This window comes from Andrographis paniculata, unplaced genomic scaffold, assembly GCF_009805555.1.
Source record: "Andrographis paniculata isolate CXL003 unplaced genomic scaffold, ASM980555v1 Contig46END, whole genome shotgun sequence".
In the NCBI taxonomy this organism is placed as follows: domain Eukaryota; kingdom Viridiplantae; phylum Streptophyta; class Magnoliopsida; order Lamiales; family Acanthaceae; genus Andrographis; species Andrographis paniculata.
In genome coordinates this window covers 3,186,086-3,202,105 of record NW_026137580.1, presented here as the reverse complement: position 1 = coordinate 3,202,105, position 16,020 = coordinate 3,186,086, and the positions used below count along the sequence as shown (strand labels likewise).

The 16,020-nt window shown below is 34.6% G+C and overlaps 1 long non-coding RNA gene across 1 annotated transcript; it reads right to left on the bottom strand.

The window, feature by feature from the left end:
- Nucleotides 1-7,622: 7,622 nt before the first annotated feature.
- Nucleotides 7,623-8,449, bottom strand: LOC127252637 (uncharacterized). Its single transcript, XR_007839112.1, has 2 exons — nucleotides 8,061-8,449; nucleotides 7,623-7,911 (listed from the first exon to the last, which is right to left on the bottom strand). It is a non-coding gene; the product is annotated as an uncharacterized LOC127252637 (long non-coding RNA).
- Nucleotides 8,450-16,020: the final 7,571 nt, after the last annotated feature.

Sequence of the window (16,020 nt, the reverse complement as noted above, 5' to 3'; positions counted from 1 at the left end):
TTTTGAGATACGTGTATATTTTGAATTTTTTTTTAAATGCAGAAGAAAAATTTACTCATTATAATTAATATTTACTATTTAAAAAATATGACATCATATTGCGAGTTTGTGAACATCAGTTTAAGATAATATGTATCGTGTTCACTTTACCTTAACACATCATATTAGGGACAGCATAGTTGGAAAATGTGTGCATCAATATGTTTATGAGTAATTTTTATTTGGAAAGAAGTTAATTTCATACGTTTGTAATTTATGTGGGTTAATGTTACCAAATTTAACGTATCTAGTTAACGAATTCAACTATTTTTACTTAATTAATATTTAATTACTTTTTTTCAAAATCTCTCAACTACCCTCGATGAATGTCAACCATTAGATTAGGATGATATGTGATCCAAGGGGCAAAATAGATTTAGGATGGTGATGAATATTACATAAGGTCATGATACCAGCAACCTTAATCTTGAATGCATGTTTCAAGCATTTTGTTTATGTATTTGTATTTTTAATGTTGACAACTTTCAGTGTTGTATGCAATTTTTGACATTTTTTTTTTCCATTTTAATGTTTTAAATATTTTGATATATCAATAATTTTAGTATTTTTCAATATATAAGCACTTTTAAAATATTAATCGATGTACGGATACATCGAAAATCAATCTACCGATTAATTTAATAGAATATTGATATAATATATTTCTATATTGCTCCTATGCAGAAAACTAAGGATGTGTTTCTTTGGGGTGGGTTTGGGAAGATTGGATTTGGTTTTAGTTTTGTGTTTTTGTTTGAAAATATTTTTTGATGTCATCTATAAGGAATTGTGTAGATAATGTAAAAATAATGAGTGTGTGTAGTATATTATTTTTTTTTAAAGAAATTGTGATATAGATATAGTTTATCCGAGTGTAGATATGCTTTGGCCTTTGTTAGACCCGGTCTCTTAGAATATCTATATATATAGGGGAGGACCTCTCGGTCGTACTCCACTTCAGTTTCTAGAGAGCTAATAAACACTCTACTTTGTCGGGTGCATTTTACACTGTTCTTACTTTCTAGCGTGCTTTGGAGTTACGAGCGAAGCTATACTAGCGAATTCTCGAGGGTGTCGAGGAATTGCTAGGCCTACGGAAAAGTGTTCAAGAAAGAACCATCCAATCCGTTACAAATGGTATGATAAATTTTTGTTGGAAGAACAAAGCCTTGGAAACCGCTTTTCTTTGGTGTAGTATATTTTGTTTGAATTTGGAGGATTTTGTTGGATAGTGATTTGATAGGTAATTTTTGGAATGCCGAAATTTTTTATTTTATTAACAATAATTTTTTATTAAATTAAACAAGTAATAAAATTGATCAAATCATTCTGATGTGTTTACTCGTGCGATTTGGATTTTGATTTTACTATTGCAATTTTTTTCCTCTCAAAATCGTCAAATCAGACACCTATTTTTTATTTATTATATTCATTAAAAATTAATTTTGCATTCAAAATATCATATCAATACATATTTATATCACATCAAATAATAATTTTAATTCAAAATTTGACTATTCTAAACCAAAAATCCATTAAAAAAAAAACACCCATTTGTGATTGTTGGTTTATTAATTTTTCAATTTTTCTTACAAAATAGTGTAAACTACAAAATTTATTTATGTGAATCTATAGCTCATGCGTGGAAAATGCATTTATAAAATTGTGTTCCAATAAAATCATGTAAGTAATGCATTAAACACACAACAATTTGAAATAGTAGGCCGAATGTAAAAGAAAGCATGCATACATATACATTAATCAAGCATACAAGTTGTCAAAGCATGCATACATATACATTAATCAAGCATACAAGTTGTCAAAGCATGCATACATATACATTAATCAAGCATACAAGTTGTCAAAGCATGCATACATATACATTAATCAAGCATACAAGTTGTCAAAGCATGCATACATATACATTAATCAAGCATACAAGTTGTCGTTCGCCAGTCGTTCCACATAATATTGTCCGAGAATTACCTAAAACACACAAACATGGTCATCAAAATACTTAATTTTGTCCAAGGATTACCTAAGATAGACTCGTTCCAAGAGTAAACAAGAATACAAGCATATGGGAATTTCACAAACTTAACACAACGACGAGGGTCCTCGATCCGACACTCCAAAATTAACACACAACACATTAAATTGGCGCTGAATCTCTAGGAACCGACCCTCAATACGTAACTCCATCTCGTCAATGTGCGACACCATATCTCCACGTTGTTGCCTCTAAATTATGCCAATTTGAATGAGAATGTTAACACCACTTAGCTTCATCGTTGATGCGGCGCTCTCACCAAAAGGCGACGTCACTTATAAATCATACGCGAGCCGGGCCACGTATGGACCAATACATATGACCGTTAAATGCCCATCGGATGCCTACTTCACAAAAAAATATGCAAGGCAATACCCGACATGGATAGGAACCCCAAGCTCCATGCTCCATAGGTACTTCAATTCACCCTGTTGAAAACACTAGTACTCGAATTGCGGTATTTTAATGTATGTGAAAGTATGTAATATAAACTGTTAAGGCGGGCAATCTCCTGCGCCTCTTGCATTTCTCCTCTCAATGCTTTGTACTCAAACAATCTTCATGAAATTTGCGTCGTATAGACCAATTGCGACAGATAATTCAGTCACCAAAGTTGGAAAGTTTTATTACCCGGGTATAAAGTAAGTATGGTGGGATAGTCGAACTCGTGCAGGCACTTCTTGTCAAAGGCGAAGGGTACTCAGGAATTCCAATGTCAACGTACGTTGCTTGTCGTCCTTTATGTCGAAGAATCATCTCCATGCGCCGACGCTGAGGTACCCCTCGCACCCACTTACCACATTGAGTGCTTGAACTACCTCTTCGGTGATGTAATATCTGGTAAGGAATGTTACTTTCTTCAATCACTCAAACTTCTATACGTGGATTGGGTTTCTAAAAGGCCTCAAGCAATCGTCAGTGGGGGGAACAAGCATGGATGAGGAAGGCGTCGTGATTTTTTTACTAGGTTTGACTCTCTTCTTCATTGGTTCCATTGAATGCATGTGTAGAGACAATAACCTATAAAACATACCCCACAAACAATACATCTACAAATTTTGGGAAATACAACGTACATCTACAAATTTTGTCTAGCTATGGCATATGTGTCATTCGTGATTAAAATATATGTGGCTATATAATGGTAGGAAAATAGTAGTTAGTTATGGAATGGACGCATGCATTTGTACGGTGCATACGCGCCCAAAAGCAAAAAATAACATAAATTTAATATTGAAATGGAGTGTTGATGTCTAACAAACATATGTTACATCGATCCACTTGATTACAAAAATCTTGCATAAACTACGGCACCACCATAGGGATCTTCAAACTTACGCTAATAGACCAACTTGAAAGGCAACATTCATGGTTAGACGATTAGCCACACAAAGACAACGATCACTGCAATATACAAAATGGCTATCCACTTTCATAGGTTTGACATTTACGTCATCGATTCTTTGTGTTATGTTCGATGAGGTACAAAAACTCTCAGTCTCTTGTATGTATTCCTTTATTTTCCATGGCCCGCATAGGCATTCTAGTATAGGCCCCCTCCCCGCCCCCTCTCCCCGCGGATGGTTGTTGTGGAACAACATCGGCTACCATGGTGCCCTCTCACTCTGAAGATCACCAAAATAATCCTTGTCCTCGAGAGAAGTACGGGCATAAAACATAAGGACAGCTAGGTTTCTTAGTGGTATGGCTAATGTTCCGAGGCATCAGAGTTCCATGTACATCACAATGTTGGTGTATATTTGTGATCAACATCCTCATTCTACTGCAATATGAAGAGTAGAAAATATGTCCAATAGAACTGTCGAACAAACAAAGAAGTGCATATGTCCATCTTAAGCAGCTATATGAAAATATATGAAGGCAATTACACACATTCATACTATGGCAGATAAAATTTGTCGGTAAAATTTGTAATTCAACATCGGACGCCTTAAGATTATGAACCTTCGGTTAAGAACTCCTAATGCTCGTTGCACCACATTTCAAAGTTGAGAGTGTCGATAGTTACATAATTCTTTAGGACCATGCGGGCCTCCAGGCGTGTTGCAAAATGTCCGAAAGTGGTATCAGTGGGACTAGAAAAAAATGAGCATCAAGACGGAATAGTTATACACCGAGTCCACTAGATAATACTTTTATATTTAAACCCCTACGTGTTACCGCTATATCTATGGGCCCGTTTGTGTAAGAGGACATGGTGTAGAAATAGAAATAGATGGATCTTTTAAGGGCAAAGAAAAATCTTGTGAAACGGCTATTGCGTGATTTAACTCATGGGAGTCATGCGCACTCCCCTCAGAACCCGCATAGATGTATACGAAGTGTATCTCATGGTCTACAACTTTCACGATAGATTGTTTTGTATTCTATTTCCGACTATGAAAATACGGGGCATCAACAGCAGGGGCGCACATATGTATCAGTGTACCATCGAGGGCCCCAACACAATCATGTAGAGGAATTTGTAGGGCAGTATAGGAGAGTTTGTTCCATTGATCAAGTAACATACAAAAAAAATGAAAAGAGTCATTTTATACCTTAGAATAAAGCATGAAGTGTCAATTTGAAGCTATGCGAGAATGCATGACGGATTGATCTCTAAGACAAACAACCTCCGATCTAAACAATATCTCACATACTCGTTTAACATAGACCATATCATGTGTGTTGAGTGTTGGAACTGCTCTGCACTGCTAAGATGCCTGTTGGAATGGGCAACCGTATAAAGGAAAATAGAGAAGGCCTCATGGACCCTAACATGCATCTGTAGATGGGGCATAATTAATCCTCGGGTAGTCAACATATCACAAATCCGTAGAGAAATCTACTTTGTCACCCGTAATATGTTTATAAGCTCTTGTGTAAATGTTGAACCACTCAATACGGAGTCGTAGTAACGCGTTGAGCATAACCCTTGTACAAATACAGTGGCGGAAATGCAAGACATGTTGTGCAATGCCTCCATATATGCTTTCTCCATTGTTCCTCCTCCGAGTCATCGCGCCTGATAGCCTTCTCATCATCCTCCCAATGAAACTCATCATCATTATAGGTTCAATACCCCTCGTTAGGAATGTTGTTATTGTCGGGGTTCATCCCAGAAGTATTTACCATTGTGACATTGAATAAAGAGGAATTCATTCATAATACAGATATTGAAAGCAACAATAATTGCATTTAGTTCTTCCACTGGTTGGCACAGAACGGTTACACACATTCACGCCAACGTCACATACACTCGAATGACAATAAAAAATACAAAGGGACAATAGTTGCATAATTGGAACTAATTAAAGGCTTAGCTAACTAACATTGTGTGAAATAAAAAGCCCACATCTTCTGGCATGCGAGAGGCCACGAGAGGAATAGCACTCGACAGTCGAGAAAAGATATCTTGCATGATGCCTGCACTATCACCACATCGGAGATATATGTAAACGAGTCAAGAATAGTCTGCGCTCGGAGGAGAGTGTTGTGGCGTTTAGTGTCCCTTGTAAGTAAGTTATGTTGAATCATCTCATAACTCTTTTGAAATTGTCTTTCAATACATTGTGTGAACTTCTCATTTGTTGAGACTCCACTACGACAACGAGTGGCTTTCTCTTCGCGGTGTGCATTGGCGGGCTACTGGTAAAGCCATCGTTCATTATTGACGACATTCGTGGACCATCAAACTCATTAAGCAGATCATCCATTAGAACGTTAGATGTGCCAAAAGCCATTGGCTCTGTTATTTAGGTCAAATCCATGCTGCGGGGAGTGACATAGTTTGATTGCCCGGCGTCCCCATTCACACAATGGCTATTGAACATTTTGTGACAGTAATCGAAGTGAGCAAATGGCCACGTCAGTAACACAGCATCCCCGGGGTGCGCATGCGAGTTCACAGTGGATATCATTCACACATTGCGTTAATCCCCCACTCAAATTATATTATGGGATTACGAGTGTTACTGATAAGTACGCCTATTTCGGGGTCAATGGGTAGTACTTCTATTTCGGAGTCAATGGGTAGTACTTCTATTTCGGAGTCCCAGATAAGTCTTGTTTGATATACAATAAGGTCACATTATAGGCCATACTTAGTTTTCATTTGTTTGAGGTGGCCGCTGCACTGCTCCCGCAATACCCCGCCCATGCGGCATCTACGATGGTGGAACTATGACACCCTGACCCCCAAGCAATGCAAAGCCAAGCATGTCGGGATTGTAGATTCGCCCCACGGGTCAATACGAGTCCTTCCAGCACATTTTGTCCTAACTCATGTGCACCCTGGGAGGCTTCCCAGGGGATCACCCATCCTCAAATTATTTTTAGGCAATCACGCATAACTCTAAAGTTTTTTCAGTAACGTTCCTGAAAAAAAATGTGCATATTATTGACATGAGTAGTCTATTCTACCCACTCAATCTCTATTCACTCTTGGATGGTCTGTTACCAGCTCATCCATGGAAGTTGGCCTAGAACCGGCCCAACTCCGAGGGTATTACAGAAACACAAAAATATCAAAAGGTTGTAAAAAGAAGTTACGATGAATAATAGATGGAATGAGGAGATGGTGTGAGCCTCAAGGGTATGTTGTAAACTGGCTATCTTCCATTTTCATTGCGTTCGGAAATGGATACAGACGTCCCAATGAAGCTTTGGGCATATGGGATACCCTGTTGGTTGTTGGTCAATCTTTGCATTCATTTAAGGGACATGTACAGTATTAATGTCATAAATATTAGAAATACTTTAATATAGTTAAAATTGAAGTACAACTATCACAAATACAATTATAGGTCGTGCATGTAGCTCAAACATTTATTCCCCTAGCACAAAAGTTACCACCTAAACTAGAGGTCATGGAAGAAGGTGTACCTTGATGACATCATTATAGAGCACCCACCCCACATAATGGGAAAACAAAGTCCATGATGAGTGCTATAAATAGGTTCTCCGATGTGGTTCTACGAAGGGAACCCCCTATCGTGCACCACTGAAAATCAACAAAGGCATGTTCAAATGGAGCGCTCACATAATTACATTTCATCAAATGGAAATGCACAACATGACTTGGGTAGGGGGCTGTGCAATTTCTGTAGCTGTGATTGTACACACATTCCTTACAGGCTTTATTCAAATGGACAGTTACAACCTGAGCGCTTGAAACTACATCGTCGGCTACTAAGGAAACCTCTACTTTTAAGCTACTCTAGAGGATACAACCGGAATCATTTACCAATTACTATGATTAGCCGCAGCTATCACCCTAATCGAAGTGACGGATTCCGCGCGTGCATATGGAATAGAGTATCGAACGAGGTTCATATTCCAGTAAGCCAATTTGAATGTTAAATGAGATCGAGGTTAGAGTTTATAAACGTTGGAATGGTCAATCAAAGTTATGGATCGAACCAACTAGGTAGCCGAGCTATTTTCGGATAAAGTTACTGATTGGATTTTGTTCACTAACCGGAACAACTATAAATTTCTTAATCCGAACGAATGCTTGAAAACACACACCGCGTATTAAAGTTATCTTCATTAACCGCCTAACAGACACATCTAAGTCAACACGAATTATCTAATATTAAATCAAATTGGTACGTTAGGAAAGCAGATAATCTACCGACGTAAGAGATTACTGCCCTTACAACTATTTAACTAGGTGACTTTGGAAATAGATTTTAATACAAAAATCAAGAAATTACTTCACCGAAAATCGGTTGCGGGGCGGCGCATCGTCTCTAACCACACTCCCTCTCAACGGAATCAATGGCTGAAAATGTCGATCGGTAGAAGAAGATGCCCAAAATCTACCGTACTCGAAAGCGCAAACAAACAAATAAATCTCAATTTAGCTAATAGATCTACCGATATTGGCAAGTAAATCGAATTCTAACAACCGATTAAATTTGTGGAAGCTCCTTTAAAACCCAAATGCAAAAGAGAATCGAGATTTTACCGGCTTGAGCTCTTCCGCTATAAAATCGGAAGAACTGGTCCTCCGCCCGTACACCACGCCCTTCCAGCCACGTCGCCGGTATCGTCGCCTGCTGCCACTCACCTTTGCGTCTGTTGATGAGCAAAATACCCAACATCAGCTATCGGTGCCTTTTGGAAAGAGGAGGAGGTTGTGTTAAGTTGAAGGTGTAGTGGTAAAATATTAAATCGGTGTGAGAGAAAAAGAAAATAGGGCGAGAAAAAAAAAATAATAAAATAAAATAAAATAAAATAAATCAAAACTTATAAAGAATAGCCTTGCAGTGAATGTCTCGAAGTCTCGCGCCAAAACATCGGTCCACTATAGATGTACAGTGGTTTTGGGAAACCTATCCCAAAGAACTCAGAGCCATTTTTGTTTGGGCAAAAATATTTTAAAAAAAATAATAGCCCCTCCGCTACATATGAATTTTTTTCTTTTTTTTTTTTTTTTCTATAAAAGATAATTATTTTTTATTTTTAGTAAATTATTAATTTTAAGTATATTTAAAAAATATAAATCAATATAATTAAATTTCTAAAAATAGGACCTATTCAAAATCATTTTGTTTCTATCTTTCTCTTCAAAAAATAAATACTTTTGTCTATTTAAAACTCCTCAATTTTTATAAAATTAATTTTAAGTTAAATATAAAAAAAAAAATATATTTTTTTTTATTTATGTTATATAAAATTTTATTATCTACAAAAATGAGATCTATATTGTATATATTTTATTGGGATATAATATTAGAAATATTTCAACTACCAACGATACTACTCATATAAAAATAATAGCATAATATATTATTAATAACTTACTAATTCTAACTAAAAACGTTCATCATATGCGGGATGTGGGGAGCAATATTTTAATGTAAAAAGTAAAATGAGAGTATTATAAAAAAAAATTATAAAAATATAATGAGATAAATAAAAAAAAGTGATAATATATTGATTATTATTTATTAAAATATGAATAATAAAATTATTGATAAATAAATTTGTTTATTATAAATAAATTATTTATAAATTTAAAATAGAGCAAAAAAATGTAATTTCATGAATAGAGAAAATAATTTTTTAATAATGTTAGAATTTATATCTTCTTAGTTTAATTACAAATTTCATTGGAACCTAATACCCTGCAAATCAATCATAATGTCACAATTTTTTTTCACACTATCAGACCATCTCTTACGCAAACTACTATTTCTATTATTAATACGTTCGTGTAGTACATCATGAACTCCCTCGTACATACTATAGTGTATTTTTTATTTATATTTATTTTAATTTTGTATAATTTTAGAAAATATATTTTTTCCATCCACTCTCATAAATGTTATCTAAATAATATTATAAATCAAATTTTTAAATCAAAGCATATCATATGAAAATATCGTTTTATCTATTTTATTTGTGCACACATGCTTTAATAAGGGACAAGAATCTCTCTGCCTCCCCATACAAACAAACCGACACCCTGTCCGTCCATAGTCGTGCTCGTCACGGCACAATACACGAAACACATACATTATTATATTTATCCAGATTCTAGGGGTATAAAAATAAATAAATAAAATTAAGAGAACATATGGCTCTGTTTGTTTGGCATATCAAATCCTCTATTTTCATTTTTCTTTATTCTCCCTATTTCAATTAATAAAATGTTGTCACTTGATGAGAGAGAATAATTAATACCATTTATGTATTTTTTAATTTCTTCATAATTCTATTATTTATTGATTTACTTTTTTTTTTCAAAAAAATATTTTAAATTAAGTTTTATTCAGTAATTTAGCTATCCTAATTTGTATTATATTATACTTTCTCCATCCCACATGTTGTGTCCATATTGTCGTTTCTATCCGTCCTACATACCATGTTATTTTCATTTTTTGGAAAATAATTACACATTTTAATCTTATTTTAAAACATTTTAATTTTTTTTTTTAAATTTTAATTAAACTAATTAGTTATCTTAATTTTAATTTATAATTATTTATATTATAAGATAATTATTTTCACTAATACATTCTTAATTATCTATTAATTATACCCCTCCTAAAATACCATGTCTACAGTGTAGCAGACACTGTATGTGGGACGGAGATAGTATTATTTTAAAAAATATATTAATACTATTTTTCATAAGATATATTGTTCAAATATTGTTTAAACAATTTTATGATGAAATATTATACAAAGAATTTAAATTTAATTTTTTATATAACATATAAATTCAAATTTTATAATACATTAAAATAATATAATATTGTATGAAAAAATAATCAAATATTATGATTTCTATATTTCTATTTTATTATATTTTTATTATCTATTTATTTTTTTCTTCTAAAATATATATGAAAGTTATATTAAAATTTAATTTAATTTATATTATTTTTTAATTTTATTATTTTATAAATTTTGTAAAATTATTATTTGAATATAAAATATTATACTCAAAATAAAATAAATATTAAATTCAAATAAATACTTCAAATATTACGTACAAATTGAGTCTAAATATACAATTTTTCAAATGTAATACTTTGAAAAAAAATAACAATAAAATAATTTAATAAAATTGAGATAGAAAAATAATAAATAAAATTAAGTTAAAATATTTATTTTATTTTATTTTAAAAAAAACTAGCAATAAAATAAAATAATAATAAGAAAATACATAAATGATATTAACATTCTCTCTCGTTCATTACGTGGCAATATTTTATTAGTTGAAATAGGAAGAATAGAAAAAAAAGATAGGAATAGAGAATTTGATGTCGTTTGTTGGCATCTCAACTCGAGTCGGTCTTGTGCTTCCAACCAGTGGCGGCACGACGAATCTACAAGGGGCTAGGGGGCACCCACCACCACCCGCCCCTCCCCTCCAAAAAAAAAAAAACTTGTTTTGTTTTTTAGTATAAAAAATATAACTTTTATGTATTTTTCATAATTTGCTTCTCCAAATTTTATTTTTTTTGAGTAAAAATAATAAAATTTATGTAGATTTGCTATAATATCTAATTTTTTTTAGTAAAAAATAATAAAATTTACTACTTTCTCCGTCTTTCAAGAAGGTTGTCATTAACTTTTTACATGTTGATATTTAAATATTAATTATTATATCAATATGTAGTACAATTAACGAAAAAAAGACAAAAATATATTTATTAATCTCTTATAATACAAATACAATGACATTTGTAGAATAAATATTCAAATATAAGAATATTTTTAATGTAAAAAACGATAATGCAAAAACTAAATGACAACCTTGCACTGGGACAGAGAGAGTATATAGTTATGTTAAAAAAAAATTCTAACTACAAACACATTATTTTTGCTCAGCCTTTTTTTTCTTCTCCTTTACACGGCATCAAAGAGAAATAAAAATAACATCAAATTTATATAAATAAATTTATATGTTGTCCTCTGAAGTTTGGGAGCTAGTTCCGTCACTGAGTGCCGGAGCTAGAGTGATTGGCTTGAAGGGCAAAAGTAGAAAAATATATATATATGTTTGAACATATTTATTGAATTTTATTAAATTAATTATATATTTTAAATAGTACTCTTTTCGTTATGCTATAAATGATCTTATTTCTTTTTTTATTCGTTTCATATAAGATAATTTATTTTTATATTTAATAAATTTATTCATCTAAACATACTTAACAAATATAATTAATTTAATTAAATTTTTAACCTAAAATCCACTAAAAACTATTTATTATTATCTCTTTTCAATAAACAAATATTTTTATTTTTATTTAAAACTCCTATTTTTTTTTAATATTAGTTTTAAGTTAATTATAAATATATATATATTTTCTTTTTTATTTGTATTATATAAAATTTTATTATTTACAAAATGATATTTATATTTTATATATTTTATTAAGATATAGTGTTAAAAATATTTAAAATACGAACGACTAATATTATAACTTATTATTACAATATTTAAAATTATGATAAATTTGTTCTATTGTATTACAATATTTTCTGGAATTTTGAATGAATTAGTTAATTGAGCCGTGAGTTTTGAACATGGTCATATATGTATATTTATAGGAAATCAAGTTGTAGATCCCAAATTGCATTTATCACAATTATGTTTATAGTATTTTTACTTGTGAGTTTTCAGGTCGAAAACAAAGATTTTAAGTCTTGAAATTCAAATCAAGAAATTCTTACAAAATTACACAAGTAGGAAAACGAGAAAATAAAGTAATCCACTCGCAAGCGAGCCAAAAATCAACAAATACATAAGGGAAATTAAAGTAGCTAAGATGAGTGGAAAAGGAATGATAAGATGGAAATGGTGTGCGAGCGGTGAGTGCAGTGAGAGTGTTGATATGCGAAGGCGAGCGGATGAGTAGTGAGCCGATTATATATATATGAATGATGTTGAACAGTTGATGAGCGATGTTGCTAATGACAGGTGCATGATAATATGTGAGCGATATGGGGGATCAGATAAGGTTGTGTGATATGTGCATTCCTTAATGGGTAGGCTCTTATGGAGGAGATGAGCGAGTGATGTTAGTGAATAAGCGAAACATATATATAATATGCAATGACAGAAGTAATTAATGTAATCATGCTTGATTGTTTAACACAAAGTCTTAATTCATTGATACATGACCTTAAAAGATTTAAAACAATACTTCAATGGTACCCAGAATTAGAACATTATAACCAAAAAATGCTACTGTGACTAGACATTTCTATGACCTAATAGACAAGCGTCTATGCCCATTTAATTATCCTACATTCTGTCTCATTAGTGGCTTAACCCTTCAGTGACCTCTCTTTAATCAGAATCGAATTCGGAGCAGTAGTTAATGAGGTCAAAAAGGCTCATCATGTGTACTTAACTACATTGAACAACCTAAATTTTGTTAATGAATACAATACGAATTTAGGTTTAACTAGTCAATTTGTCTATGTTCTTCTGCAGCAAATCATAAATTTGAACTTTAACATTCAAAGACAGATATAAAAAGAGGATGAAGATAAATAGGAAGAAATCATGATATTTCATTTAACTACTGAAACCAATAAAGATCTACATTACGAAAGTTGTAACAAATCAATAAATCAAAGCAATAATCTACACTAGAAAGCCATAAAGTGAGCGACCAGAGGAGAAGGAAATCTCAACTCCCTTGGCCAATCATAAATAGAGAACTCCCTTACAGAGTCTCAAAAAACACTAAAAATCTGAAGAAAAGTATGAACACTTGAGTGTAGTGTAATTACAAATGAAATATGGCCCTATTGATAGATTTCAAGATCTGCAATTAGGCAGCTGTTGAGAAGCGATTTAAAACGTTTGGCAGTTAGGCGGTTGACAGCAGTTAATCTATTAGAGAAGTTGTACCGGCCATAATTCCTAGGATACTCTCTTCGCTTGCCTCAGTCTATATGGGCAAAGATCTTCCTCGCTTGTCTGGCATGGCTGAAGAGCATCAGCACAGCTTAAGTAGTGTTGTCATCGTTGGCTGACAATGGAATGGCATGACCATTTGGAGATGAACACTTAACAAATTTTAGGGTTGGTCCAGTCTCGCTTGCTCAGCGGTGGATGTCTGGTCACTGGCGCTGGCGCAATACCTTCCAGAAGCGGTAAGAGCGTCGCTTGCCTTTCCAGAAGTGTCTTCACTTACCTTCAATACTTAGTTTTTCTAGGCCAGAAACATCGTTTACAAAGGCTGAAAATGTTAATGATTTCGACAAACAGACTCTAGATCATGCCAATCAAAACAAGACAAAAAAGTATATCATAAATCTGATATTGTGATGGTTTTCACATAAAAATTCAAGTAATATACAGTTTTTTCAAGCGAAAAATATGTTGTTATTTGGAGTTATGAGCTCCCTAATCAAGACGAAAATTTTCTCCCTCTTTTCTGCTCTCAACAGGGTGTTGATCCGCGTCATCCAAGGGGTAGCCTTATCCCCAAATTGACCTCCTCTAACGGGTCTTGTGCCTCAAACAGTGGGGTAGCTTGTCGGACCATAGAGTAAATTTTGTCTTTGCCTTGATCCAAAAGAGGCAGCTGGGAAAAGGCCTCTGTCTGCCTGCTGGGAAGGTAAGCAACATGATTTATGGCTTGTAAGAATGGGAAGTTGGACCTGTCTGCTCCTGCCTCCAGATCTTGCAGGATCTGGTCGTCATTCATGACGAACGCATGAGTTGTTGGGCCGTGTGTTGGCCTCTGTTTTGAGGCAAAAATCCGATCTCCTTGACCTTGACATTGTCCTCGTAATGTCAGTCTCGTTCAAACTCCCGATCAATGAATATTAAATTCAAACTTGCTTCCGATAGCTCATTACATTCGAGTGCTCTAATCACCGGCTCATTCTATGGGATCTTGGTTGTTCCAAGTACTGCATGACCCTGAGAATTAACAAGAAAATCATTGTTAGTTAAAAAAATCTTCGGCCTCCACTATTTCCAGGCCCGAAGCCGGTGGCGCAAGTCATCCCTATTTAATTTTGACCTACCAATAGCAGCTCCTTCCTGATTCTTGGACTGTTGCCCCTAGCCTGACCTTCCTGGCCGTCGGTCAGCTGGCTCTACTGGTAAAGACAAGCGGCCAAGCGTTGTCGTTGTAGTCTCCTCTTTTGGGTCCTGATAGGAGATTGTGATCTTTGCTCCTTCTAATTCACAACCCAACTTTGTGATACCCCTAGAGTTGGGCCGTTGCTTGGCCAACTCCCGTATGTGGATGAGCTGGTATTATGCCATCTGAAGTTGATTAGTGGTTCAATGGATTGAATAGATTACTCATGTCAACAATATGCACATTCATTCTCGAGAATTTTATTGAAAGAATTTTAGAGTTAAGTGTGCTTGCCCAAGAGTAATTTGAGGATATGTGACCCTTGGGAAGTCTTCCAAGGTGCACGTGAGTGAGGATAGAAGCGCGCTGGAAGGACTCATTTTAACCTGTGGGGTACGTCTACGATCCCGACACGCCTAACTTTGCGTAGCTTGCAGGCTGGGGTGTCACAAGCTTCCATCATAGGGGCCATTTCGGGAAGACGTGTTTGATATGGTGTAATTACCACCTGATCCACCGAGGTCACTCGCCATACCTCTCCGCCCTTCTCGAAGCTCACTTTGGCGATCGTATTAGTGGGGGAAAGTCTATCCCACATCGAGCTCATTCCTAGAGGTTTAATCAACCTTTCAAGTTGTACGTATCTTGATGGCGTTTATCATGCAGAGAACGGTTCGGTATTAACTTTCATTTTAGGCTTCTCGGCTAGCCGTAGGCAGCCTTCCTTGATGGCTTTATCCTAGGACTCAGCCAAAAAATGTCTCATCTGGTTCATCCTCGGCTTTGGTAGCTTCTCGCTGGGCATGAGCAGGGTAGTTTCCGTTCTAAAAATTCTGATTTTGGGCTGTTTGAGCCTCTTTTACGAGCTGTTCGGCCTTCACAACTTTGGACGTCAGTTGTCGGAAGTCATGATACTCTTGGAGGGCCAATTTTCCACGCAGCTGGTGTCATGTTGTCAATTGCCATGTTCACCACTTGGTTCTCCGATATGCGAACTTGACATCTGTTTTTGGACCTCATAAATCGTTCCAAGAACTGCTCCACAGATTCTTCACCACACTAATGCAAAATTGTCTAGTCCGACACGGTCACTTCTGGAATGAGGTTGTAGAAGCATTCGTGGAAGGTATTTTCCAAGTCCGTCCAGGTATGGTCGGAGTTTAGAGGAAGAGAGGTGTACTAAGAGAAGGTTGGACCAGTCAGGGACAACGAAAATCACTGGAGTTTGTACCAGTTATTATTCCCGAACTCTCTTCTGCATTGAGCCATAATCGGCTAACATGTTCGATCGTAGAGCGGGAATCTTTCCCAGAAAATAGTAAAAAAATCGAGGATCCGAGCACTACGGGATAGTGGGTG